At 46.3% G+C, this 7,591-nt stretch overlaps 1 pseudogene; it reads right to left on the bottom strand.

Moving 5' to 3' along the window:
* Positions 1 to 308: 308 nt before the first annotated feature.
* On the bottom strand, positions 309 to 426 carry LOC126263755 (5S ribosomal RNA; annotated as a pseudogene).
* Between the last annotated feature and the right edge of the window lie 7,165 nt (positions 427 to 7,591).

Here is a 7,591-nt window from a genome sequence, read left to right as displayed (position 1 = left end):
ACAGTGTAAGAAACGTATGGCATGAAATGCGATAGAACTGTTACCTTACTTGTCGAATTAGGATAGTGCGTAGGCTTATTGTGCTTGCTGCTGCAGCACTAAAGCAAGCACTCCGTCTTCAGGCCACAAGTGGCCCATCAGTACCATAGGGCCGCCGTGTCATCCTCACTGAGGATGCGGATATGAGGGGCGTGTGGTCAGCACACCGCTGACCCGGTCGTTACGATGGTTTTCTGTGACCGGAGCCGCTACTATTCGGTCGAGTAGCTCCTCAATTGGCATCACGAGGCTGAGTGCACCCCGAAAGATGGCAACAGCGCATGGCGGCCCGGATGGTCACCGATCCAAGTGCCGGCCACACCCGACAGCGCTTAACTTCGGTGATCTGACGGGAACCGGCGTATCCACTGCGGCAAGGCCGTTGCCCTTGCTACTTCAGGAGGTATGGCAAATAGTTTAGGAGATGGCTGTATAATTGAAATAAAACATTCCATTAACATGTATCCAATGGGACAGCCTTTAGGATGTAATCCAAACAGGTACTCGCAGAAGGTGTTAAACAAGGGGTGCCCAACTGGACGCACGCAGGGTGTGTGGGGCGACGCTAGGCCTGTGTCGGCTTTCCCCGGTCCTTCTCGGAAGTTCTCGGTACATCACCACATTTCATTTAGTACTGTATTGCGGAGCGGCATTTTCCGGTCAGCGCAACTCTCTTCAGTTAGGCAGAATCGTGGTGTCAGTGCTGTTTACCCTCCAGTATTTGTTACTGATGTGAAGAATGTTCACAAATCCAGTGGATGTTTGCACAAAAAGAGGCAGTCTAAAGAACTATGGTCACAGGCCTATAAAATTTCATCGTAATGACAGAAAAAAGGGACAAGAATTCTCAAAATCTATTATGCAGTCGGAAATCCATGGCGATTGCGTATTTGCTATGAAACGGCATTACAATACCATTCAGAAAGAATTTAAAGATTTAGCTGACAATGAAAAGCAAAGAATTACAACGGCCGACAGACGCGATTACATTGCTCTGCACATCAAGAAGCACTTCAGCTAAACTTTGCGGGATGGAGCATACGAAGAAACTGGCAGTACGAATAGTAAAATTTTTAATGTCACACACATTATTCCACTCTCAGTTGCGATGGTTTTAGATGGAACTGAACGAAGAGTATGGCGACTTTATACATTACTGAAAAGTACGTTGGTTAAATCAAGGAGCATGCCTGAACGATTTTTCGATTTAAAATCCGCTGTTGTTGAATTCATGGAGGAAAAAGAGGTGCAAGAATGGAAATTAGAACATCTATTGCAAACCTCGCATTAAGTGTATTTGACTGCACACTGCCTACAGTAAGATATTAGAAAGGTGAGAAAAAACTTATTTGTAATTTCATGGGGATGTATTTAAAAGAAATAGCATTGTAGAAGGGACAAATTCTGACAAACACAGTCCATTTCCCTACTCTCACTGGCGTTGAAGGAAACACAAGGTTTCAAGAATGCATCGTAGTCTTGAAAGAATTACAAGCATAGTTCTCTAGAAATTTTTAAGACACTGCCTATCTTAAATTTATTTTCGAGACCGTTTGCTGCTTGACTTGAAAGCACCTTGGGACATGTGGTGATGTAACTAACCGTTCTGCAATGTAACTACCGTTTTAAAGACAAATACTTTTACGTTAAAGTTGTCTAGGACGCATGCATTTGTTATCCTCAGGAACAGTTTCAAGGTCTCAAATACGAGATTGCAGAAGTGCTACAATATTTCGATCAACATATGTCTGAACTAAATAAGTCATAACTAAATGGCATCAAAAGTGCGAAAATCTGTGAAATTTTCTGTATCTGTCCGTATGCCGATGGCTTGTAGTAGTTAAAAATTATACAGTATTATGTACTCAGCATACCAAAAGTAATTAAATAATACTGAAAACTCGTTTTGTTTCACATACCTGTTGGTGAGAAATCTGAAATATAAACCAAGTTGTACGAGGCATGAGAGCACTTCCATTTAAATGCAGCGCATTTGCAGTTTCCCCCGCTCCCCTTCCTCACTCTCTGACATGTACCGTGCTTGGGGGGGGGGGGGGGGGGGAGGGGGGAAATGTGCAGCCTATCTAAATGGCACTCGTGTCAGGGCAAGGCTTGCGAGCCAAATTCTTGGCCGCCCCTCTTTTAAGCAAAGGCACATGGTTAGCATCAAAGTTGATGTTTGTAAATTCCACCTCTAACTTCAACACACCTCGAATTCTCTCGACAATACCACATAAACCTCTTCTGAGATCGTCTTCGTATTCTTTTATGTGGGCACCACTATTCGTAGTCCATACGAGGAATTCGTCTCTTCTGTTTACATTTTCTTTGTATATTTCATATTTCAGCCGTTCACACAGGCAAAAATCTAAAGGGGGTAATGTATGGGGACCTTCGTGGCCACGAAACGTGGATGTTTTTGCTGATCCACTTTCCAGGGAATGGATGTGTCACACGTGGTTTTCATCGTTTATTGGTACATTCACGAGTGAATGTGGCTCCATCAGTAAAGAGTATTAATAGGATTACTCGGCGATTTGCAATTAGCCTACGTCAAAATTTCAACCGTCTTCCTTCATCTGTTTCCCGAAGGTATTGAACCAGCTGGAAATGATAAGGTTAAAGGCCGTGCATATCTACTGTTCACAATAGTATCGTATGAGGAACGCCGATATGGGTAGAAAATGTATGTGTGGCTGTTGAGGAACTACGTTTTATCCACTGAATAATGTCTTCAGTTGTACGTACAGATAATAGAGGGAAGTTGGCCACTGCACCAATTTAGTGAAAACACGAGAATACAGTCATGAATCTGGTACCTTGCGGTTAGGACAACGTCTCTCGTATTGTCCATAAGCAGCAGCAGCGTTACCAGTACAAAACCTGCACACAAGTACCATATCGGCATACTCAGCAAACATAGTTGAAGAATTAAACTATCAAAAGTTCTGCACAACTTTCCTATTTGAACTTCAAAACGAAATTAAGAATCGATAAATAAACCCTTACCAACTGGAGCACATAATACGTGAAATGAAGGCTTGTCTCTCTAACCCTGAACGCGTATCATTCCTCCTGAATCGCGTTCTGTACTCGTATGGCCTGGAAAAGTTGGTGGAAGTAACGACCGGCGAAGATAAACAGCTGTGTTACACTCCAGCATCTGTTGGCAATCACCGACGGCACTTGGTATGATTCTCTGCCGGGCAACGTCCCGTTGCAAGCAACACGCGTACGAAGATTGTCATGAACTTCACTCAGGGTAGTGACGAGTATTTCATTAAAGGGTTTAGAAGTAAAATGAAACACAAAGTTAGGAAACTTACTCTCAGATTAAAACCATCCACAAGTTTATCAAGGCACTGTTGGTCCAGATTGTCCCACTTCTCAACGGCGATTCGGTTCAAATGGTTCTAATGGCTCTGAGCATTATGGGACTTAACATATGAGGTCATCAGTCCCCTAGACTTAGAACTACTTTAACTTAGCTAACCTAAGAAGACATGACACACATCCATACCCGAGGCAGGATTCGAACCTGCGACCGTAGCAGCAGCGCGATTCCGGACTGAAATGCCCAGAACCGCTCGGCCACAGCGGCCGCCAACGGCGATCCGGTGTAGGTCCCTCAGAGTGGTTGGTGGGTCACGTCGTCCATAAACAGCCCTCTTCAATCCATCCTAGGCATGTTCGATAGCGTTCCTGTCTGAAGAATATGCTGGCCACTCTATTCGAACGATGTCGTCGTCCTGAAGGAAGTCATTCAGAAGATGTGCACGATGGGGGCGCGAATGTCCATGAAGACAAATGCCTCACCAATATGCTGCCGAGACGGTTGCACTATCGGTCGGAGGATGGCATTCCCGTATGGTACATCCGTTACGGCGCCTTCCATGACAACCAGCGGCGTACGTCGGCCCGACATAACTCCACCCCAAAAGAGCAGGAAACCTCCACCTTACTCCACTCGCTGCACAGTGAGCCTAAGGAGTTCAGACTGAACGGGTTGCCTCCAAACACGTCTCCGACGATTGTCTGGTTGAAGGCATATGCGACATTCATCGGTGAGGAGAACGTGATTCCAATCCTGAGCGGTCCATTCGGCATGCTGTTGGGCCCATGTGTACCACGCTGCATGCTGCCGTGGTTTCAAAAATGGACCTCACCATGGACGTCGGAGTGAAGCAGCGCATGATGCAGCCTATTGCGCACAGTTTGAGTCGTAACACGACGTCCTGTGGCTGCACAAAAAGCATTATTCAACATGGTGGCGTTGCTGTCAGGGTTCCTCCGAGCCACAATCCCTAGGTAGCGGTCATCCACTGCAGCAGTAGCTCTTGGGCGGACTGAGCGAGGCATGTCATCGACATTGCCTGTCTCTCTGTATCTCCTCCATGTCCGAACAACATCGCTTTGTTTCACTCCGAGACGCCCTTGTTGAGAGCCCTTCCTGGCACAAAGTAACAATGCGGACGCGATAGAATCGCGGTATTGTCAGTCCAGGCATGGTTGAACTACAGACGACACCTTCCTGGTGAAATGACTGGAACTGATGGGCTGTCGGACCCTCTTCGTCTAATAGGCGCTGCTTATGCATGGGTGTTTACATCTTTGGGCGGGTTTAGTGACATCTCTGAACAGTCGAAGGGACTGTGTCTGTGATAGAATATCCACAGTCAACTCAACGTCTTTAGGAGTTCTGGCAACTGGGGTGATGCAAAACTTTTATATATATATATATATATATATATATATATATATATATATATATATATGTGTGTGTGTGTGTGTGTGTGTGTGTGTGTGTATGCAAGTTAAAGGCAACTAAAAAGTTTCTATTCGAAGGCCTATGCAAGTTAAATGGCGATTAAAAAATTTCTGTTCGAAGGCCGTACAGTCCAGAATCGGTAAGCCTATCAGGCTAAATCGCCATTGAGGCAATCGTCCCATCGACGCGCCAGGTTGAAGATAACCGTTTGGTACTGTGTCCTGCGGCTTGAGAAAGTCCATAACTGCCTGCTGCCTATTTTCGTCCCACAGGAATCGCCAAGTCTTCAAGACCTTTTTTAAGAAACCGAAGGCTTGACAATTGCATAGGGAGAAATCAGGACTATGGGGCGGGTGCTCGAGTGTCTCCCACTTAAGTTGGTTTAACTTCTGCTTTACGACATTTGCAATATGGGAATAAAACGTTATCATGAAGCAGCAGATCCTTTGTCGTGGCTTTCAAGAGGCCAGCTGCCCCGTACGCTTCCTTCACTTTCCGGTGGCTGTCTACCGGTATCTGTCCTTCGGCAGCCAAGAAAAGAGTGACAGCACGTTGCTCCTGTTTGGACGCATGTGGTAATGACGTCGTCATAGTACACGTCTCTGCATTTACAGCACGCACGTCGGAAAGACACGAATGTCGCACTGATCTCATGCCTACATGTTGGTGCTTATATACCCCCATCGAAGTAGCGCTAAGTTGCATACACGCCGCAGCAAAGTCCTAAAACCGAAACTTCTGAATCGCCCCTTATATCTATTCTTTTCCTTGTGACATTTTGAATGAGTAACGAAACTGATCTTTTTTTTTTTTTTCGTGGTCAACACCTGTACAAACAGAGTCGTCCGAACTACGGATCGAAATCAGCATTTCAATCTATCAGTATTCCCCACCCCACCACAGAGATTGTGCTGCGCACATCGGTGTACTACCAGGGCTGCGATGAACGATACGACGGTGAAAGGCTTCGGGAGTTTCCATGTCGATTCTCCTTAGTGGTGCACTGCCAGCCGCAAGCGAACCAAAGTCCGTCTGGCAGAGTAAAGGCCCGCTGACGCTCGAGCCGTATCGCAGCCGGCGACATCAGAGGGAGAGCTTCCGTCGCACAGAACAGTTATTATTTGCTCAGAAAACAGCTCGCAGGCAGGCCTTAACAGCTTCTAGGAAGTGTCCGGAACACTCTAACGCCCGCCTAAGCTGATATTTTAGGACCCCACCAGTGTGACCACCTTTCCTGTAAAGTGAGCACGTATTCCTGCGTCATTCACCTATCAGGTTCTGAACTGCGTTACGACGCGAGATTGTCACTCGCACATATATAGGGTTAAGAAAAAAGACGTATACAAAATTTTTGAGTGCTTAGTAGAGATAAAGAGAGAGACTTTTTTATGTGACCAAAATGTCACAGTTGCTCCGTTTCCCCACCAGGCGTTCATGGAGTGATGTTCAGATACGTTGTTCGAACTGCCTTGTCATGAATATTGTTATATAGATGTTGCTGACCATCTACGGATTTCTTTTTGTGGGGAAGCGATGAAGCTTATGGCGTACGAGAAACCGATAGACACTCCAGAAGAGGTGACTGCTCGTTTGCCTGATGCCGCAGCCGTTATTCGTGAAACACCGGGTTGTTCTGAGCGTGTTGGCCAGTCATTAGCACACAGATGCCGATTGGACATTAATGTAAATCCACGAAATTTTCAGCAACAACTCTAAAATTATATTCATCACTCTAGAATTAAGTTCATCACATGACAGTTTGAAAACAGTCTCATTCATCACTAGCGCCAAATCTCCATCGAATCCCAACGGGAAAACGGTGAACCTGCGAAGCTTTTGTCACATGAAACGTGTTTCTTTCTGTGTCCTCTGAACACCTTAACATCTTCTATACATAGTTTTGTTTGTGTATCGTGTGTTTCAAAAAGGACTTGACAACTTTGGAAACTCACATTGAATTATCCAGGAACAGTTTGAAAAGCTTGTTAGGGTATTGCAGGATAGGTTGTGCTGAGAAATACACTCCTGGAAATTGAAATAAGAACACCGTGAATTCATTGTCCCAGGAAGGGGAAACTTTATTGACACATTCCTGGGGTCAGATACATCACATGATCACACTGACAGAACCACAGGCACATAGACATAGGCAACAGAGCATGCACAATGTCGGCACTAGTACAGTGTATATCCACCTTTCGCAGCAATGCAGGCTGCTATTCTCCCATGGAGACGATCGTAGAGATGCTGGATGTAGTCCTGTGGAACGGCTTGCCATGCCATTTCCACCTGGCGCCTCAGTTGGACCAGCGTTCGTGCTGGACGTGCAGACCGCGTGAGACGACGCTTCATCCAGTCCCAAACATGCTCAATGGGGGACAGATCTGGACATCTTGCTGGCCAGGGTAGTTGACTTACACCTTCTAGAGCACGTTGGGTGGCACGGGATACATGCGGACGTGCATTGTCCTGTTGGAACAGCAAGTTCCCTTGCCGGTCTAGGAATGGTAGAACGATGGGTTCGATGACGGTTTGGATGTACCGTGCACTATTCAGTGTCCCCTCGACGATTACCAGTGGTGTACGGCCAGTGTAGGAGATCGCTCCCCACACCATGATGCCGGGTGTTGGCCCTGTGTGCCTCGGTCGTATGCAGTCCTGATTGTGGCGCTCACCTGTACGGCGCCAAACACGCATACGACCATCATTGGCACCAAGGCAGAAGCGACTCTCATCGCTGAAGACGACACGCCTCCATTTGTCCCTCCATTCACGCCTGTCGCG

Source organism: Schistocerca nitens, chromosome 6, assembly GCF_023898315.1.
Source record: "Schistocerca nitens isolate TAMUIC-IGC-003100 chromosome 6, iqSchNite1.1, whole genome shotgun sequence".
Lineage (NCBI taxonomy): Eukaryota > Metazoa > Arthropoda > Insecta > Orthoptera > Acrididae > Schistocerca > Schistocerca nitens.
Note: the sequence above shows the minus strand (reverse complement) of the source record. Positions and strands in the feature narration are given on the sequence as shown.